The 22,848-nt window shown below is 44.9% G+C and overlaps 1 protein-coding gene across 4 annotated transcripts in view; it reads right to left on the reverse strand.

The window, feature by feature from the left end:
- NBEA (neurobeachin) overlaps nt 1-22,848 on the reverse strand; it is a 1,608,295-nt gene that overhangs the window by 19,177 nt on the left and 1,566,270 nt on the right. The window lies entirely within an intron of this gene.

Below are 22,848 nucleotides of genomic sequence, written 5' to 3' on the forward strand. Positions count from 1 at the left end.
TGTCTGGATGGTTGTTGAAGTTACATCAGCAATCAGGTAACAAGGAGAGCCCATATCATGACTGGGGCTCATTTCCGACTCCAGCAGTGTCTAAATATTTCACACATTCTACCATTGCTACATCACAGGAACAGCCACTCCATTGGAGATGCTTAAGGGCCTCTGTGCATGTTCCTACACCAGTGTCTCTTGCCGTAGTGTGATATGGCAAATTGGACCTTATAACAATAATCTGTGGACAGTGATCGCTCTCTGTCCATGCGGCAATGTAATATTTTTCGATTAAAGGGAACATTTTAACATTGCAAATGGTGTAATCAAGGAAAGAGCAAGTTTACCCATCAGTTCTCATCCAAATTGGAGGGTTATGTTGTGGAAGATGGCCAGTCACTATTTTGTAGCCCATGCTGTTTAGTTGCAAAACCATGTATTCACCCAGCTGGCTGTGGGGGCCACCTCTCTGCTTAGACTGATCTGGGACAGGCAAGGTGCAACAGAGGGTGGGCCCCTCGAAGTACTCCACGAGGTCTTGAAAGAGTTTGGTATTGAAGTCCCCTGTGATTAAACAATCAGCTTGAGGGTAGTCACAAGCTAAGTCACCCATAATTTGTACTAAGCGATTAAGCTTTCCCCTCTTTTCATTTGCGCCTAGATCAATGTAAATATTTATCAGCAAAAGAGCTTGCTTTGATTTCCAGTTGCTGATCAAGACTCCTTGCAACCAGTCCTCTGCTAGTGTAATTACATTGATACATCATTTTAGTTTGACCGCAATGCCTTCTCTTGGTCTGCCATTTTTTATGTTCTCTGGAGGCCGTTTTCCAGAATTCAATGTAGTCTGTTATCACACGGATCGACTCAACCCAATTTTCCTGGAGTGCTATGATCAGTAAAAATTTAGAAGTGTGATTAAGTCTGGAGGCAGTAATTTCTGAGCCAAACTGTTAATGTTCCAGGAGCACAGAGATATCGGTGGTGGTGAGAGATGTCCCCGAGTATGCTTTGAATTTAAAAGGCCAGCAGTTATGTTACTAGGGTTGTGAAGGGACTGTCCATTTTCTAAAGAGACAGCCTCTTGAATGCTGGCCCAGGGACAGGATTGACCAGCTGGAACTGCCTGTTTGACTGTCCTACAGGGGTCATGGGAGCTAAGATTCAACTTAGCACCTTTTGAATCCTTGGATGATGAAAAATAGTCATTCAGAGTTTTACCTTTTGTTGGTACTGCTGCCCATTTAAGAGGTACTTCTACCATTTGTTCAGGATAACCCAAATCACCCGGATACCTCTAAATCTCTGCTAGAACTGTGCTGAGAAACACTGGGATTGAAGACAAACTTTCTAAAATCAGAGAACAGTAGCAGATTGTTAGACCTGACAGCCTTAGGGTAGTCACCCCTAACTTTTTGCCTGCCTCCCTCCTCGTTTTTGGATACTGTTTTTGCTGGTTTTTAGACTCTGCGCACTTTACCACTGCTAACCAGTGATAAAGTGTATATGCTCTCTCTCTGTAAACATGGTAACTTTGGATCATACCTGATTGAACTATTTAATCTACTTATAAGTCCCCAGTCATGTGCACTCCAGGTGCCTAGGGCATATAGATTAAATGCTACTAGTGGACCCGCAGCACGGATTGTGCCACCCACTTAAGTAGCCCCTTTTCCTTGTCCCAGGCCTACCATTGCTAGGCCTGTGTGTGCAGTTTCACTGCCACCTCGACTTGGCATTTAAAAGTACTTGCCAAGCCTAGAACTCCCCTTTTTCTGCATATAAGTCACCCTTAATGTGTGCCCTGGGTATCCCCTAGAGCAGGGTGCTGTGTAGGTAAAAGACAGGACATGTACCTGTGTAGTTATATGTCCTGGTAGTGTAAAACTCCTAAATTCGTTTTTGCACTACTGGGAGACCTGCTCCCTTCATAGGCTAACATTGGGGCTGCCCTCATACACTGTTGAAGTGGCAGCTGCTGATCTGAAAGGAGCAGGGAGGTCATATTTAGTATGGCCAGAATGGTAATACAAAATCCTACTGACTGGTGAAGTCGGATTTAATATTACTATTCTAGAAATGCCACTTTTAGAAAGTGAGCATTTCTTTGCACTTAAATCCTTCTGTGCCTTACAATCCACGTCTGGCTAGGTTTAGTTGACAGCTCCTTGTGCATTCACTCAGACACACCCCAAACACAGGGTACTCAGCCTCACTTGCATACATCTGCATTTTGAATGGGTCTTCCTGGGCTGGGAGGGTGGAGGGCCTGCCCTCACACAAAGGACTGCCACACCCCCTACTGGGACCCTGGCAGACAGGATTGAACTGAAAGGGGACCTGGTGCACTTCTTAGCCACTCTTTGAAGTCTCCCCCACTTCAAAGGCACATTTGGGTATAAAACAGGGCCTCTGCCCTACCTCATCAGACACTTGCTGGAGAAGAAACCGGAACCAGAAACTACATCCTGCCAAGAAGAACTGCCTGGCTGCTCAAAGGACTCACCTGTCTGCTTTCTACAAAGGACTGCTGTCTTGCTGTTGCCCTGCTGCCTTGCTGAACTCTTGTCTGGCTGTGAAAGTGCTCTCCAAGGGCTTGGATAGAGCTTGCCTCCTGTTCCTTGAAGTCTCAGGACCAAAAAGACTTCTTCCTTTCACTTGGACGCTCCGTGCGTCGAAACTTTCGACGCACAGCTTGTTTCGCGGCGAGAAAAACGCCGCACACCGACGCTGATCGACGCGACGCCCTCGGGGCGATCGAGACTTCGACGCACAACCTCGCAAGGACAAAGCCGCTCGACTTTCCAGGAGAAATCGACGCGACGCCCACCGTGAGTGCGAAACTTTGACGCACGGCCTCGCAAGGACAACGCCGCCCGACTTCCAAGGAGAAATCGACGCGACGCCTGCCGTGAGACCAAACTTTCGACGCACGGCCTCGCAAGGACAACGCCGCCCGACTTCCAAGGAGAAATCGACGCGACGCCTACCGTGAGATCGAAACTTCGACGCGCAGCCCCACAGAACGACGCGCAGCCGGAAAACAAGCAGGAGAATCCACGCACAGACCCGGGACATCTGGTAATCCCCGCGATCCACAAAAAGAGACTGTCTGCGCGCCGGAAAACGACGCCCGACTTCCCCGCGTGGAAAAGACCGACGCAAGTCTGTGTGTGCTGAGGAGAAATCGACGCACACACCCCTTTTTCCACGCATCTCTTCTCCTGTGGCCCTCTGAGGAGATTTTCCACCAGAAACCAGGTACTTTGTGCTTGAAAGACACTGTATTGCATTTAAAGACTTAAGACACTCTATATCACTTCCCTGTGATATTTCTACAATTTTCCATTGCAACTTTATTCTTTTTGACCTACAATTATCCTGATAAATATTATATATTTTTCTAAACACTGTGTGGTGTATTTTTGTGGTGCTATATGGTGGTATTGTATGATTTATTGCACAAATACTTTACACATTGCCTTCTAAGTTAAGCCTGACTGCTCGTGCCAAGCTACCAGAGGGTGGGCACAGGATAATCTTGGATAGTGTGTGACTTACCCTGACTAGAGTGAGGGCTTTTGCTTGGACAGGAAGTAACCTGACTGCCAACCAAAAACCCCATTTCTAACATTGGTGATCAGCGGTGAGGATAGGACTTGTATTTGTGCAGTGACATACAGTAGCTAAGTATTTCACTACATACCCACAGTTGAAGGTCAACTTGGTTTTTATCTCTTTTTGAAAATCCGTTTTTTCCTGACAATTTTCAAAAACTAAATCCTCACTCAACATGTCTCTGACTGGGTCTCAGACAGGGGACTTTGACCTAGTCCAGTTGGATACATACACGGTCAAACAACTAAGAGGATTCTGCAGGGCATTAAGGGTACCCACCCAAGGGGCCTCCAGAAAGGAGGACTTTCAAGTGGCGCTGAGGGCCTGGGCAGAAGCCCATTTAGAGGATGATGAGGAAGAGGAGCCAGAAAATGGCCCCTCAGAAGGATTTCCACTATCTATGGATGGTGTTACCACTGCAATTGTGCACCCTTCCAGACCAGGGAGCAGTGTCTCCATGCAAAGCCTGACCGCAGAGGAAAGGAGAGAAGAAAGGGAGTTCCCTGGCAAAACTGAAAATTGAGGCACAACAGGAGGAGAAGAGGGCAGAAAGAGAAGCCAAACAAGCTGAGGCTGAAAGAGCAGCCAAACAGATTGAAGCTGAAAGAACAGCCAAACAAGTGGAAGCTGAAAGAGCGTTGGCTGAAAAGAAACTATTGTTGGCTCATGAACTGAGTCTCAAGGAGCTGGAGATCAAGGCAAGACAGTCTGAATCCAGCAATAATGGTGGCAGCATACAGACAGGACCTGCTGGAGAAAAGAAGGTTTGTATACCCAAAAATGTGGTGCCCAGTTTTGTGGTGGGAGATGACATAGATAAATGGTTAGCTGCTTATGAAGTTGCACTAAGGGCTCATGAGGTTCCTGAAGGGCAATGGGGGGTAGCTATGTGGGGTTATGTGCCGCCATTGGGGAGGGACACACTTCTCACATTGGATCCACCGGATCAAAACACATACCCACTCCAGAAAGCCACTTTACTTGCCAAGTTTGGGCTGACCCCTGAGGGATACCGTCAGAGGTTCAGGGACAGCACCAAACAAACCACACAAACATGGGTGGATTTCTTTGATTTCTCTAGTAAGGCACTGAATGGATGGGTGCGGGGCAACAAAGTAGCAGATTATAAAGGTTTATATGACTTGATCCTGAGAGAGCATATGCTTAATGTTACTTATACCGATTTGCGCCAGCACCTAGTGGATAGTAAGCTGACTGATCCCAGGAAGCTTGCTGAGGAGGCGGACCTCTGGGTTAGCACCAGAGTGTCCAAAAAGGTACCTGGGGGGGACTCCCACAAAGGTGGTCAGGGTTCCCAACAGAAGAAAGAGGGGGGAGATAAACTTACAGATAAGGAACTCTCTAAAGGCCCCCAAAAGAATTCCCAGGGAGGGGGTGGCAACCCTTCCTTTTCCAAATTTGGGAAGAAACCAGGGACATTTGACAGGTCAGGAAAATCTAGCCCCAAATGCATGGAGTGTTACCAATATGGTCACTACAAAGGCGATCCACAGTGCCCCAAGAGGGCACCGTCCACTACCGGACAGGCGCCTGGGTTGACTAGTGTAGCACTCGGGGGGGAGATGGACCCCACTAGCTTTGGGGAGCAGGTAGAGATTTCCCTAGTGTCCCTGGGAGAAGGAGAAATGATGTCCAAGGTCCACATGCCTAAAAATACTTCCAAGTACCGGCAGTGGGTCCTCATTGATGGGCAGAAGGTGGAGGCTCTGCGTGACACAGGAGCCAGTATGACTACTATCAAGAGTCAGCTGGTGTCCACAGAGCAGATAATCCCGAATACATTCCACCAGGTCATAGTCGCTGACAACCGCGAGAGTCACCTACCGGTGGCTCGGGTTCCCTTTGAGTGGGGGGGGGTCTCTGGTACTCTGAAAGTAGCTGTGAGTCCTGCCATGCCTGTAGATTGTCTGTTAGGCAATGATCTAGAGCATACTGCTTGGAAAGAAGTAGAGCTCAGATCTCACCTGGAGATGTTAGGGTTACCTGAGTGGGTCTGCATGACCACCCGGTCCATGGCTGACCGAGAGGGAAGTCAAGGGCATCTGGAGCCTGGAACGATGGCCCAGGGAGCTGCCAAGAGGAGGGACGAGGGGCGCGGGAAACCGGCCCCAGAAGTTCCCACAGTGGCTGACGGGGCTCCTGAGGAGGAGACTCCCGAGCCAACTGGGGAAGACATTGCCACCCTAGGTGACTTACCGGAGCTTGCTGGCTGGCAAGTTGAGGGTGGACCCACCAGGGAGGAATTCTGCCAGGCGCAGAAAGAGTGTCCCACTCTAGAAGGGTTGAGGAAACAAGCCTTAAACCAGGCAGCCGGTGACGCCTCTGGCAATCACCACCTATATTGGGAGAATGATCTCCTCTACAGTGAGCCTAGGGTTCCGGTCTTTGGGGCAGCACGTGTGCTGGTGGTCCCCCAATGTTACCGAGCCTTCCTACTGGGTCTGGCTCACGACATTCCCCTGGCAGGACATTTGGGACAAGACAAGACCTTCAACAGGCTTGTCAACCACTTTCACTGGCCCAAAATGAGGACACACTCAGACAAATTCTGCAGGGCTTGTCCTACCTGCCAGGCTAGTGGTAAAGCAGGAAAGAGGGTTAAAATCCCCCTGATTCCACTTCCTGTCGTTGGCACCCCCTTTGAAAGGGTGGGCGTCGACATTGTTGGCCCCTTGGACCCCAAAACTGCCTTAGGCAACAGGTTTATCCTGGTTTTGGTGGACCATGCCACCCGGTACCCAGAGGCAATCCCTCTGAGGACCGTAACTGCATCGGTGGTAGCCAGAACCCTGATGGGGATATTTACCCGTGTGGGATTCCCCAAGGAGATAGTGTCTGACAGAGGCACTAACTTCATGTCCGCGTACATGAAGCATCTGTGGGATGCGTGTGGTGTAACCTACAAGTTCACCACACCCTATCACCCCCAGTCTAATGGGCTTGTGGAGAGATTCAACAAGACCCTGAAAGGCATGATTGGTGGCCTCCCTGAGGCCATGAGGCGTAAATGGGACGTCCTCTTACCATGCCTTCTCTTTGCTTACAGAGAGGTCCCCCAGAGGGGGGTAGGGTTCAGTCCCTTTGAGCTTCTCTATGGGGACCCCGTCAGGGGACCCTTAAGCATTGTCAAGGAGGGATTGGAGAACGCTCCAAAGACACCCCCTCAGGACGTGGTCAGCTACATGTTGGCCCTCCGCAATCAGATGACCCGCTTCTGGAAAGAGGCCCAAAGTAACCTGGAGGCCAGTCAAGAGGTGATGAAACAATGGTATGACCAGAAGGCCACTCTGGTAGAGTTTCAACCTGGAGACAAAGTGTGGGTAATGGAGCCAGTAGAGCCCAGAGCTCTCCAGGACCGCTGGTCTGGCCCATTTGAAATAAAGGAGCGGAAAGGGGAGGCCACTTACCTAGTGGACCTCCAAACCCCTAGTAACCCCCTAAGGGTGCTCCACGTGAACCGACTAAAAGCTCATTTTGAGAGGTCGGAGATCAACATGCTTCTGGTCACAGATGAAGGAATGGAAGAGGAGAGTGAACCTCTCCCTGACCTCCTCTCTGCCCAAGAAGGTGATGGGTCCGTAAGCGGGGTCATTCTGTCTGACTCCCTGACTCTAAACCAGAAAGGAGACTGCTATGAGCTGTTGGAGCAGTTCTCCCCCCTCTTCTCCCTTACTCCGGGACTGACCCACCTCTGTGTTCATGATATTGACACCGGTGACAGTCTCCCTGTGAAAAACAAAATTTACAGGTTGTCAGATAAGGTGAAGGCCAGCATCAAGGAGGAGGTCTCCAAGATGTTGACGCTAGGGGTTATTGAGAAGTCCAGTAGTCCCTGGGCCAGCCCAGTGGTGTTGGTCCCCAAGGCTACTGCCCCAGGCGCGAAGCCAGAACTCCGGTTCTGCGTGGACTACCGGGGTCTCAACTCAGTCACACGGACTGATGCTCACCCCATCCCCCGAGCTGATGAGCTCGTGGACAGGCTAGGCGCTGCCAAGTTCCTGAGTACGTTTGATCTTACTTCAGGGTACTGGCAGATCGCCCTGACTGAGGGGGCTAAGGAAAGGTCCGCCTTTTCCACCCCTGACGGCCATTACCAGTTCCGGGTGATGCCGTTTGGATTGAAAAATGCCCCCGCTACCTTCCAACGGTTGGTTAACGGGGTCCTGGCTGGCAAGGATGCCTTCTGTGCAGCCTACCTGGATGACATAGCTCTCTACAGTTCCAGCTGGGAGGAACACCTGCTCCACCTCAAGGAGGTGCTTCAGGCCCTGCAACAGGCAGGCCTGACCATCAAGGCTAGTAAGTGCCAGATTGGGCAGGGTTCCGTGGTGTACTTGGGACACCTAGTAGGTGGTGGCAAGGTGCAGCCACTCCAGGCCAAGATCGAAACTATCAAGGCCTGGCAACCACCTCGAACCCAGACTGAGGTGAGGGCCTTTTTAGGCCTCACCGGCTACTACCGCAGGTTTGTCAAGGGCTATGGTACCATTGTATCCCCCTTGACACAACTCACGTCCAAGAAGCAACCTAGGTTGGTGAATTGGACAGAGGCTTGTCAGAAAGCCTTTGACGCCCTAAAGGAAGCCATGTGCACGGCCCCCGTGCTCAAGGCCCCTGACTACTCCCAGGAATTTATCGTGCAGACAGACGCTTCAGAGCATGGCATAGGGGCAGTCCTAGCACAGCTAAATGAGGAGGGCCAAGATCAACCGGTAGTCTTTATTAGCAGAAGGCTATTACCACGGGAACAGAGGTGGAGTGCTATTGAAAGAGAAGCTTTTGCTGTGGTCTGGGCACTGAAGAAGCTGAGGCCCTACCTGTTTGGGACTCACTTCCTAGTTCAGACAGACCACAGGCCCCTCAGATGGCTCATGCAGATGAGGGGTGAGAATCCAAAACTTCTGAGGTGGTCCATTTCCCTACAGGGGATGGACTTTACGGTGGAACATCGCCCAGGGGTTGACCACGCCAATGCTGATGGTCTCTCCAGGTACTTCCGCCTTAGCGATGAGAGCTCCCAGGAGGTCGGGTAGCTCTCCCCACTTTCAGCTGGGGGGGACACATGTTAGACCTGACAGCCTTAGGGTAGTCACCCCTAACTTTTTGCCTGCCTCCCTCCTCGTTTTTGGATACTGTTTTTGCTGGTTTTTAGACTCTGCGCACTTTACCACTGCTAACCAGTGATAAAGTGTATATGCTCTCTCTCTGTAAACATGGTAACTTTGGATCATACCTGATTGAACTATTTAATCTACTTATAAGTCCCCAGTCATGTGCACTCCAGGTGCCTAGGGCATATAGATTAAATGCTACTAGTGGACCCGCAGCACGGATTGTGCCACCCACTTAAGTAGCCCCTTTTCCTTGTCCCAGGCCTACCATTGCTAGGCCTGTGTGTGCAGTTTCACTGCCACCTCGACTTGGCATTTAAAAGTACTTGCCAAGCCTAGAACTCCCCTTTTTCTGCATATAAGTCACCCTTAATGTGTGCCCTGGGTATCCCCTAGAGCAGGGTGCTGTGTAGGTAAAAGACAGGACATGTACCTGTGTAGTTATATGTCCTGGTAGTGTAAAACTCCTAAATTCGTTTTTGCACTACTGGGAGACCTGCTCCCTTCATAGGCTAACATTGGGGCTGCCCTCATACACTGTTGAAGTGGCAGCTGCTGATCTGAAAGGAGCAGGGAGGTCATATTTAGTATGGCCAGAATGGTAATACAAAATCCTACTGACTGGTGAAGTCGGATTTAATATTACTATTCTAGAAATGCCACTTTTAGAAAGTGAGCATTTCTTTGCACTTAAATCCTTCTGTGCCTTACAATCCACGTCTGGCTAGGTTTAGTTGACAGCTCCTTGTGCATTCACTCAGACACACCCCAAACACAGGGTACTCAGCCTCACTTGCATACATCTGCATTTTGAATGGGTCTTCCTGGGCTGGGAGGGTGGAGGGCCTGCCCTCACACAAAGGACTGCCACACCCCCTACTGGGACCCTGGCAGACAGGATTGAACTGAAAGGGGACCTGGTGCACTTCTTAGCCACTCTTTGAAGTCTCCCCCACTTCAAAGGCACATTTGGGTATAAAACAGGGCCTCTGCCCTACCTCATCAGACACTTGCTGGAGAAGAAACCGGAACCAGAAACTACATCCTGCCAAGAAGAACTGCCTGGCTGCTCAAAGGACTCACCTGTCTGCTTTCTACAAAGGACTGCTGTCTTGCTGTTGCCCTGCTGCCTTGCTGAACTCTTGTCTGGCTGTGAAAGTGCTCTCCAAGGGCTTGGATAGAGCTTGCCTCCTGTTCCTTGAAGTCTCAGGACCAAAAAGACTTCTTCCTTTCACTTGGACGCTCCGTGCGTCGAAACTTTCGACGCACAGCTTGTTTCGCGGCGAGAAAAACGCCGCACACCGACGCTGATCGACGCGACGCCCTCGGGGCGATCGAGACTTCGACGCACAACCTCGCAAGGACAAAGCCGCTCGACTTTCCAGGAGAAATCGACGCGACGCCCACCGTGAGTGCGAAACTTTGACGCACGGCCTCGCAAGGACAACGCCGCCCGACTTCCAAGGAGAAATCGACGCGACGCCTGCCGTGAGACCAAACTTTCGACGCACGGCCTCGCAAGGACAACGCCGCCCGACTTCCAAGGAGAAATCGACGCGACGCCTACCGTGAGATCGAAACTTCGACGCGCAGCCCCGCAGAACGACGCGCAGCCGGAAAACAAGCAGGAGAATCCACGCACAGACCCGGGACATCTGGTAATCCCCGCGATCCACAAAAAGAGACTGTCTGCGCGCCGGAAAACGACGCCCGACTTCCCCGCGTGGAAAAGACCGACGCAAGTCTGTGTGTGCTGAGGAGAAATCGACGCACACACCCCTTTTTCCACGCATCTCTTCTCCTGTGGCCCTCTGAGGAGATTTTCCACCAGAAACCAGGTACTTTGTGCTTGAAAGACACTGTATTGCATTCTAAAGACTTAAGACACTCTATATCACTTCCCTGTGATATTTCTACAATTTTCCATTGCAACTTTATTCTTTTTGACCTACAATTATCCTGATAAATATTATATATTTTTCTAAACACTGTGTGGTGTATTTTTGTGGTGCTATATGGTGGTATTGTATGATTTATTGCACAAATACTTTACACATTGCCTTCTAAGTTAAGCCTGACTGCTCGTGCCAAGCTACCAGAGGGTGGGCACAGGATAATCTTGGATAGTGTGTGACTTACCCTGACTAGAGTGAGGGCTTTTGCTTGGACAGGAAGTAACCTGACTGCCAACCAAAAACCCCATTTCTAACACAGATTGACTGAACCAGATTAGTATTAGCTTGCGCTCCGATGATCACTTTATTTAGATTATCAAGTTTACAGCCAGTACCAGCCACAAATGTAGCTAATGTGTTCCATAGGTCCACTTGTAGATCCAATTTATCAGAGTGGTAGTTTAGAGCAGAAACCTTTGATTGTAATGTTTGTAAAAATTGGGGTCAGACTAAGCTGGTGTGGGGTCTGCTGTGATGATAGGAATAGTTTTGGAATAAGCACCTGGGCTCTCTGTAGATTCAGTATGAAAGAATGGCAAGTCCAGGAGAGAGTGATCATTAGGCTCCGCTCTGTTGAAGTCATGCAGGAGATTGCCTGAACCAACCTGGTTAGGTGAGTTAACTGGCGAGCTTGGGTCCATGGCACAGCAGGTGGACTAGTGCTGCAACTTGCATGTGCAACTTGCTGAAACTTGGACTGTTGATAGCCGCTGTGGCGGAGGCCTTGCATATTTCGTAAAAAGGTTATTTCACAGGAGATGCAACTTCTAGGGGTTCGAGTGAATTTTCACTTGATATAACAATTGGCGAGGCATTAAATTCAGGCGAGCCCGGCAGCTGGTTGGAGGTTAACGTGGCCAAAGTGGAAGCTTCACTTTTTAACTCTAACAAGTCAGTAGCCACACCCACAACTTTCTTGACTGATGGCAGGACAATTTTGACCCAGGGGACATAAAGCCCACGGGGGTGAGTGTACCACAACTTCAAACTTGAAGGTTCGGGGCTTTCTCATTGGGTGCTCCAGGGTGCTGTTTGTGGAGATGACACTCTCATTACCTGCATGCAAAACACCACTGTTGGCTACCCTGTCTTCAGCGAAGACTTTTTAAAAATAGGCCAGAAGGGTTGCCTTGAGAGCAGCAGGGGAGCCGGTCACCTTACTAATTTCCTGATTGGTAGGCACAGCATGGCCTGAGGCCGTGAGAAAATCTGAACTTTTAGGCATTACAGATGATGCTTCTGATGGAGATGTCAGAGATGCCAAGAATGTTGTGAGGCTTGTTGCTGGAGAATGCTGGCTGTCCCCCGGTCCTGGCAGAGAATAAACCGTGGTTCCACAAGGGGGACCTCCCAGTCTACTCTTCTTGCGCCTTTGAGCAATTAATAGCTCTCTCCTTGCTCTGCCTGACCGCATGGCCCTCGGGGCAAAGGTCAGCTGGTGGTAGCACCATCTCACCTCCCTTTGAGGGCCAGTTCTCTCAACCCAGGGGTAGGTACATGAGCACGCTAGCTTCCTCCCTTAGCTGGCTTCAGGGAGGGTGCTAAATCAGTAGTTCCCAATCTATGGTCCTTGAATCCACCTCTGGGGGTTCCGCGACTGCTTGGAAAATTCAATAATATTAACAGATTAATGAAGAGTATATAAATAAAGTGGGTAAATGAACAATTGAAAATGTAAAACGTAAATTAAATTAGCATCCTCAGATTGATTCATGGGAGCAGTGCAGGAGCATCAAACAGAATATAGTATGGACTATGTGTGACTTCAAATAAATTTTAAAAAGCTCCAACCTTCCTATTAGAATTATAATTTTTACATTTTTTATTTATATTTGGTGCACATTAAATAAAATGTGTCATCATTTCTGTATGTGTTGAGGAATGCCTGTTTCCGTATTTTGTGTGTATTTTTTTGTGGTTCAAATCATCAACAATGTTATGGCATGGGTTCCTGGCTTACAGTAATGACGGAGTGGAAGGGGGGTTCCGGATTCCAATAATGATTCAGTGGGGGTCCCCATGTTCCAGTAATGATAAAGTGGGGGTCCACAGAAGTCAAAAGGTTAGGAACCACTGTTCTAGAGATGATTAAGCGACCAACTCTGTTGTCTTAAAAGCTGTATCTTAAATATCTTAGTTTACTTTGATACAATGTTAGCCTTAGGATGTCGTGGTTCTCCCAGACAACTGCCTACTTGTGAGGGAACCACCTTACCTCCCTGAGACTGACATTGACTGCTAGGGCCAAGGGGGGGGGTGCACAAGCACTCTATCTTCCTCCCTTAGCTAGATTAATGGAGGGATCCTAGTAGAAAAGCTTGTGATTCCAGATTGTACTTGCAAGCAGGCAATTGATTCCTCATGGGGTGGTGGGCAGGGTAGATGTGCAAGCCACTACTAAGCCACAAAGTTCACCTAGGGTCACTCGCACCACCCTCCACCTCTCACTCTTCCCCAACTCCTCACGCTTTCACCTTCCGATGGTGGATAGCTGGATTCTCCAAACATACAGCAGAGCATGACAGATGGCAGCTCCTCATGGGAGTGTCTCCTGCTCAGCCAGGCCCGAATAGTGCCACAGGGCAGGTAGCTGTGTCAAGAATGGTAACTGGCCACCTAGAGAGAGCCTCACGGGCGTCTGGGGAGCTGAGGGGCCAAGATAGCACAATGGCCTGCCATTGCCTATGCTTGCAGTGAAATAAAGACGTGGCAGGATGGTGCAACTGCTGCCGCAGGAATCCAGAACAGGAAAAGCTGCTGCGTACTGCCACAGTCTTACTCCATTTTTTCACAATAATACCCTCATCCTCTGCACTGCCTACTCTTTGAATAGCACAACTGCTTCAAGGTGCTATGAATCACACTCAACACAAAGTACAGGGTTGGCTGAAATTCCATCAGTTTGGTTGCTCCCTGTCCTCTATGTCCAGTTCATCTTAGCAAACCTTCTCACTGTACCACTCTTATACAAATCCCAGCTCATTCTAGGTTCAAGTCATCAAACTTGGACACACTTCTCAGACATAAGCATGCCATTGTTGGCACCTAGTCTACATTAAAACTCAAAAAAATAAACTCATACTAAGTCACTTGTAGCATCAACTCAGAACTATGTCAATATAAACCGGGACACAAAAGCCACAAAGGACAATGGTATGGCAGTGAAAGGATCCAAGCAAGAATATAAGTGTCTGAAACAACAGCAGGTGGGCTACTGTATAGGAATTACTCACCATGATAGATCAGTATTGAAGACTATGGCTGCCACAGTATATAAATCCCATCCTAAGACCAGGCAAACTAACACAATTCTAGTGAACTTCCAGCAAAAGCTATATCCTTCCCTGTTCAGACTACAAAACCACCCCTACATCAATCTACAAGTGTATGGCACTAACCTCCAGAATCTGCATGGAGTAAAGTTAGCCCTTTTAACTCCCATAGGTCAAAGGGTACTAAGCTGGGGGAATAAAGGAAGTGAAGCCTGACCATGGAACGACGACAATCACAAACTAAATGTAGAGCTTGCTCTTCATGGAGCATATGCCACATCTCCAATACTCTCTCCTGCTCATAAAATTAATTTTACTTAGGTCAACAGGAAAATAACATGCAAACCTACTGGAGTTTAAAGAGCCTATATACTTTGCAACCACCAAAGGGCCAATGGCCATCCTATAAGCAACATTTTCTTCCTAAATATAACATTTACATTAACACCCCAACCCTGCACTCGACCACTAGCCTGGATGCACAAAGTCTTCTCTGCTCCTATGTGAGTGAGCTCTACAGTGTGAACCTAAATACAAGCAAAGGAATGTTATACAAATGAAGGATATTAAAAAGGATATAAAAGAATAAGTAGGACATAGGAGGAAACAGACGGTGAGAGGGATGACAAAGCAAAGCACTACAGGGGACACTAGGAGGATACAGATTTGCAGGGGAGGAAGCGGAGATGATACAGTCTACAGAGCACTAAGGGACATAAGCAGTAATAAAATATGGTGAATGCTTCCACATTCAGGGAGGTCTGGTGTACAGGGTGAGAGTATGAGCAGCCGAAGAGAAAGAAACTCTTTTCGGGTAGGTCTGATATAATGGGGATACAAATAGACAAGGTGCTGCTTTAAAAGAGGGGCCCTAAGCTTTTTTCCTGAAATGGAAGGGGAATGGAATTCACTTTCTCAAAGCACAGCAGGGGTAAGTCTGGTATTTAGTTTCCTCTTGCGTGCATTTCCTGGATTCCGCTTTCTTGCCAGGGATGGTGCGGTACTAGAGTTATGGAAATCACATCCACCAGAGTATGTGAGGCTAACACACTGGTTTTGTCAGCCTGTCATATATAATGCCTGATTACAACTTTATAATTTACTTTCGGACTGCCTTAACCCACGTTTGCATGTTCCTGTCCCATGCACAATCTCCTTTCCAACATCACCACCTGCAGAACACTGCCTGATGCAGCCACTACACAGAATCAAATCATGTTGAGCAAGCACATGTTGAGCACGCACTCACCTCGAACAATCACTCATCCCACCAACTACGCTCGAACCCAAAACAGAGTATCAATGAGCTGCTATATACAACAGATTATCTGGGTATACTCAGTCTTGCACTACACTTATAAAAACACAACACACCTCACAGAAATATACCCATAGCATCACCCTTTCTCAGCTTTAGACCCAAAGCTTCCCAGATGACCCACACAATTCAAACAGCCAAGAACAACGTTAGAGAGCACAATCTTCTCGGTTCAGAGCCATGAAGCAATGCTCAATCCAGACAGCCCAAGGTTCTACAGGGTAGATATTCATTATAGAAACATCAGCGACACATAAATTATCTTGAACGCCTCTCTGTGCTTTAAGTGGTCACGTCTTGTGCCATAAAATGAATTATATTTGTCAATCACAACAGCACTTCCTCAATACTACTTCATAACACTCGGTACCAACCCATTTTATTGTACTTTAAGGAGATGTTTAGATGGAAGACATCTGTAAATATCCAATTGTCCTCTGACATCAGCCCCATCACAATTTCAACACTACAGAGATGACTGGTGTGGTCTGTGATCTCTACCATGATCATGTCACTATGTTGTAAGTTTTTCAATCTATCACTTTTTGTGTCCCAATGCCTCTACAGGAAGCATGAAACTACTGTTTTGAGTCTGGTTGGTTTGGTAAAAGAACTCTTGGGATGGAAAGCTGGCACGTGTATCTGTGCTTCTATGGAGAGGGAAAGCTCGGTCACTATTTTGTACATGTAAATGTGATATACATATATATATATACATATATACATATATATGTATATATATACATATATACATATATATATATATACACACACATATATATATACATATATACACACACATATATATATATACATATATACACACACATATATATATACATATATACACACACATATATATATATACATATATACACACACATATATATATATACATATATACACACACATATATATATATACATATATACACACATATATATATATATACATATATACATACATATATACACACATATATATATACATACATATATACACACATATATATATATACATATATATATATATATATATATATATATATATATATACACATGTATATATATATATACATATATATATATATATATATATATATATATACACATGTATATATATATATACATATATATATATACGTATATATATATATATACATACATACATATATATATATATATATATATATATATATATATATATATATATATATATATATATATATATCCCAAACACGAAAAGCCCAGGCACCAGTCCATGTTAAAATCCAAGCATTTAATAGCATTTCTGAGCAGCAAGACAAAAAATCCTGACGCGTTTAGGCAACAGCATGCCTTGTTCACGGGTAAGTAAGAGCAGGTGTGAGTCAGCCAGTGCTTTTTAAATACACAGTCATGTGACTTCAATAACCAAACTCCAACTCCCATAATGCACAGTTCCATATAAATAACTTCCTGAGTTGGAGCGCTTAATTTCCATATAGCTGCAATAGCGTCACAGGCACTTCAGTTCACCATACAAATAATCTTATGTGCATTAGGTATCCATTACTTGATAGTCCACTTGCTTTTACAGTTGCTGCCCAGCATGATAACAGCAATACAGGGAATACATGAAAAGTAAGAGGAGAGGCACACTGCCTCCCTCCAATCCCTTGCTCACCTCCATCACAATATATTTCTCGGATAAATGCCTTGTTTGCCTGAAGCTGAGCGGATCGGGCCCCTTCCATACAATTATCATTGTCACCTCCTGCTCCGTAAGGGGCCACAGACCCTGCAGGGTGGCCTGGGTTATATGGAACTGTGCATTATGGGAGTTGGAGTTTGGTTATTGAAGTAACATGACTGTGTATTTAAAAAGCACTGGCTCACTCACACCTGCTCTTACTTACCTGTGAACAAGGCATGCTGTTGCCGAAAAACGTCATGATTTTTTGTCTTGCTGCTCAGAAATGCTATTAAATGCTTGGATTTTAACATGGACTGGTTCCTGGGCTTTTCGTGTTTGGGCGATATTTTCTGTGGGATGCTTTGCCCGATGCTAACCCAGGCAGCCCTGCAGGGTCTGTGGCCCCTTACGGAGCAGGAGGTGACAATGATATATATATATATATACATATATATATATATCGCAAGAGAGAATGTTTTTCAGAGATAGGGCTGCTTTTAAGTGTTGGAACAAATTCTCCGGGCCATTCTCATTTCTGGTGACAGGAATTACAAATCTTCATTTTTGGGGTAGTTGAAATGCAGACCGAGTAACCTGGATATTTATTACTTGAGAAGCAATGGGATGTGATGCAGCTCATGGTAATGCCACTGGATCTGTGTCATATTACAGTCAGGGATTTGGAGGTCTATACTGTAATGCTTTTTGTCATGGTTACTTTTATGTGTCTCTCATTACAACTTAACATTACGTAGATGTAAAACATAGCAAAGCTTTACATTGCTTCTTTTAAATCTTCACTGCGTCATGCGGATTAAAGGATCTCACTTAGCTTATGCTGCCATATTTGACAGCGAAGGATGTGAACAGCCAATCACCTACAATAATTAATGTACACTTGTGGTTATACTTTACGTGCTTTACAGGTGTATCCAAGTACTCTGAACCTGGGAAAGGCACTGTGCACAAAAGACTAATTTTTAATACCAAATTTGACATTTAATATTATTTAGTTGAGAATAATGTCAGTAAAGTAGGCAGCAACGGCTGCTACATTAATGTATATTATAGCTACTGAATTCACTTGGGAGTAATCACAGTTCTCACACTAAATAGGGGTTCGAGGATGATTCCCAGGGTCTAGGAGAAGATATACGACACAGAATGATCAAATAACCAAAGAGACAGGGTGCTGTTCCTTCTGGATTTCTCTGTATTCCTTAATATGATCAACTATGCCTTCAGCTTCACCACCTCAGTAAAAGTCTCAAAGCTTTAGCTCCTTCAAAGGCAACAGAGTCTAGGTGGTGGACCTTGGAAACTTGAACTTGAACTGATGTTTCTCTGAACTCTAAACTAGAGACTCCTCAAGTCCCTCCACTAGCACCTATAGTGTCCAGTATACAACAACTGTTTCCAACAAGCTAGGCTCAGACCTCGTAAACCTCAGAATCATTGTCAGCAAATCATTTAAGTAACAGACAATTTAGGAGAGAGATACAAAATCATTGTGAGACACCAATGAAGTGCCATAAACTGCTGCGTGCGTGGCCCTCTCATATCTGATAAGACAATGTTGGATCGAACACAATATAGATGGGCATCTCATGGCTATTGATTGAAATATCGATTTTAAGACACAATAAAAGTAATTAAAGGCAGGTTGCCGTTGAACTGTACCAAAATGTACCAAGTAAAGAAAAAATGCTCTTTTTGTCATCTGCTGTTTGGAAAGTGCCCCCTCATTGTTTATTATTATGAGAAAAGAAAAAAAGATGAAGACAAACACTGACTAGTAAGCAATGCATTTCTGAGCAAAAAGAACCACTAAGATAAAGGCGCTGTAAAAGAATAAAATTAGTGTCCAGACTGAAAACGCCTGTAGAGTCTGGCTTAAGGAGCCCATATTAAAGAAAGTAGGAAGACGTTTCGTAGACTGTGGAATTAGAGGACATTGTAAGATATTTCATACATTTCAGTTGCATGGACTTGAATTGCTAATGATGAATCCTGGATCGACCTTTCAGATAAAAATGCATCACATGTTCATTATTGATTTGATCTGGGAACATTTCATGAAAGAGGAATAAACTGAAAAAAGCCGTTAGCTTGGATGAATATAAATTATAGAAATGACCCCTTTACATGTGCTCTTCTGCTCTCGGAATTGACATTTAAAACTATTTTAAACTAAAAAAATCTATGCCGCTATATACCATATCTAGGTTTTTTTTTAAAAATCACTAATTCAGAAATGCCAAATACTTTAACCAATCCATCAGACACCTATGGTCTTCCTCACTCTCACTTGCACGCAATCACAAAAGCAAAACTGGAGGTCGCTCATTCTTTTACAACACACTCAAGACATGGACAGACCACCCTCTACACATCAGAGTCTCCTCCTCGCTTCTTGAGTTTTGCAAGAAGCTGAGGCCTTGCCTCTTCGTATAAGCACCATGGGGACCACAAACCTACACACCTGCCCAAGGGCCTGGATAACCTGTACGGTGAAGAGTGCGTTATACAAATAAATATAATGTAGTATAACATAACATCCCGGTAGGACTGACTTTGCAACTTCTCCTGCTATGTTCTTCTCTGCAGCAGCAAATCCTTTTGAGCAATCCTTCGCCAAAGGGGTATCCGGCCTCACGGAACTGTCTCCATCCCCCTGGAGATTTTCAACTTCTAATTCAGAGACTAAGGGCCTGATTTAGAGTTTGGCAGATGGGTTACTCTGTCACAAATGTAACAGATATTCCGTCCACCATATTACGATCTCCATTAGCTAAAATGGGATCATAATACAGCAGATGGGATACCCGTCACATTTGTGATGGAGTAACCTTCTCTGCCAAACTCTAAATCTGGGCCTAAGTCCAAACCTAGAAATCTGCAATGCGGCTTAGATCTAAAGCTGAAGACAGCCCTCCCTCCTCGGACCCCTCCTGCAGCCTGCCCCAATTAACTTTACCTTCTCAGAATATTTTTCTCCGAATTTTTTTTTAAGTCTAAGGTAAGCCCTGACTGGGACAAATCCACTTCTTGTATCCGAACCGCAATCCATTACAGTCGGCCATATTTCTTGTACTTCAACCCAGTCTTACATGACTAGATGTCCAAAGTTACCGCTTTGGTCTTTCATGATCTAGTTTTCACTAAAAACTTTAAAAAATCATAACCCCAGTACTACTGATTGGATTTTTATCGTCTTGGTGTCCAATACTTTATTAAAATGTATTCTATTTTTCTAAATTGGTATGGGATTTTTCTAGTGCTGTGTTTTCACTTTAATATTATGTGTGTGCTACATAAATACATTACAAATTGCCTTTACATTAAGCCTGGCTGCTTTTTGTGCCAAGCTGCCCAGGTTTAGGCACAGGTTAATTTAGTGACTTTTTGTGGTTCACTCTGCAAGGGATGGTGGCTGTTGCTTGACCAGGGCTCACAACCTCAGTCTACCAACAACCCAATTTCTCACAAGATGTTATTGTAATTCTTGCTAAAAATGTATATTGCAAAAAATACTGACTAAGGCAACCTAACAGAGCCAACCTAAGAATGTCATTTTTGTGATGAACATAACTTTGGTTCAGAATTCTCAGTGAAAAGGTTCTACAATGTCAGAAAAAATAAACAAAAAAATCTACGTATGTGATCAGAGGATACAACACCTTCTTTGCACACATTCCATACTAGCTCCTGCAGCCATGGCTACCAAACAACATAACTTGGAGCATTAGCCGACCTCAGGATGCAGAAACTTATTTCGATGCCCTTAATGCCTGAAGGACAAATACAGATATCCAAATGTCCGTTTGCAATTTCTTCTCAGCAGAGCTAAGTCCCAGAGCACTGACTGACAAAATACTACTTTTAACTCTCTGTGATGAAGTGCAACAAAGAAGTCTGGTTCTGTATCCCAACACAAACTAACATAGGATATGCCACCGCAGACTTGCCTCTTTATGGCAACCTAAAAGGGCTTTATCAGTTACCAAATTACATTTATGGAAAGCCTCATTCAATTAACACATTTTCAACCCAATTACCATTTTAAACACCTTCAAAACTCAATTATTTTTTTGTGCTAAAACCATCAGGTTCTTCCATAAAATGTCCTCTCCACCACAATCTTTCTTTAATCAGCTAACCTAGTTTCGTTTTTTTTTGTATATATGCACAATTATGGCTGTGGTTGATTTATAAATTACCAACATTAATCAATGTAGTCATCACTATACCTGCACCATATACATTATATACATATATGTTTGTGTGTGTGTGTATATATACACTATATATATGTGTGTGTGTATATTTATGTATGTATATTCTATGTACATCTGTTATATACTACTTTCTGTATATATGTTTGTGTGTGTGTGTATATATATATACAGTATATATGTGTGTGTGTATATTTATGTATGTATATTCTATGTACATCTGTTATATACTACTTTCTGTATTATTTATTTTCAAGTTAAGATGAGAATGTGGAAGATTATATATTTTAGAGGTGTTAGATCAGGAGAGGTAGGTGTGATTACACATCTCGGTAATGGAAACATGCACAATTATTGCATTTTTCAAGTGAAACTGACAAGTGCACCCACTTGTCATGCCCCACATTCTCTGTTTCAGAGGCATATGGAGCGCTCCATTGCAGGGGAGGCTTTTAACAACTTTTACAAGCTCATGTGTTCCAAAGACTCTACATTAAAGAACAAACAAACTCAATTCCCAGATGTTCTCAATGGGTATTTTTTTTAAAGGGTTACTTAAACCTAGGCGGATGCAGGAGACTCCTAGAGTGGCAGAGACTGAGACTGAGCAATGACTGTTGAATGTCTAAATTGCAACCAGACAAGATAGGTGTATTAGGCTTTTAAAGACGTGCCAATTTGTGATGAAGCTGAGATCACAAATTTCCTGAAGACACCCTAACTGAAACCGACCAATTTGTCTAATTCAGCTGTTTTTAGTTCAGTTGAATCACTACTGGAAGCCAGGACCCAGCCCAAACAATACCTACGAGATGCACCTCAAAACAATACATAAAAATGCGGAAACAGGCATACATCGCATACATACACAAATTATGAAATATTTTATTAAAATCAAATAGAAAATACAATAATCAAAAATGTCACTTTAATGGCTATGTTGGGGCTCTTGCGAATTTAGCTGTATTACATTCGAAGGAATATACTTTTCTCTAGCAAATCACTCTCTCTTTTTTGCTCCTACTGGATGCTATGTTTTTGTTGGCGCATGCCAGTGTTTCAAAAAAGGCTACCACTCGCCCATAGCACGTTCTATCTGTTATACTTACTCTCATGCTTGTTGCAGAGGCCATCAAAAGTTCTTCAGCCCATATAAAGCACAAATTATCTTGCCTCTTTCACGAGGCATCACAAACCCTCATCTGGTACTACAGTGTGTATAAAGACAAGGTCAGGTATGTTGCTTTGAGTATCATTTAGAGTTGCGCGAGACGAGCAGAATCATTAAACAGATATTTTGGTTCACAGCTTTAGGGACATTTTGAACTTCGTTATGCTGTTTGAGACTAAAAGACTACTTTGAAACCATTTTATTGTAAACAACAGCAGTCTACTAGTTACAATTAAAATATTATAGTAAGTGACGGGTAAAAGACTGTGCTACCAAAAAAACAAAATGGTTGCCTAACATGGCCACCAAAATCTAACCTGGAGCAGTGCGTTGATATCAAATCAATTAGAGCCCTCTTAATAAGATTTACCAGGTACGATTTTAGGATAGTATGTCACCCGAGATTAACTAAGCCAAGGAAGCAGCAAAGACCTGGTGCATTATTACCTCAGCTTTACACGTTTTGACTCTTGGAGTGAGGA

This window comes from Pleurodeles waltl, chromosome 8 (genome assembly GCF_031143425.1).
Source record: "Pleurodeles waltl isolate 20211129_DDA chromosome 8, aPleWal1.hap1.20221129, whole genome shotgun sequence".
Classification (NCBI taxonomy): Eukaryota; Metazoa; Chordata; class Amphibia; order Caudata; family Salamandridae; genus Pleurodeles; species Pleurodeles waltl.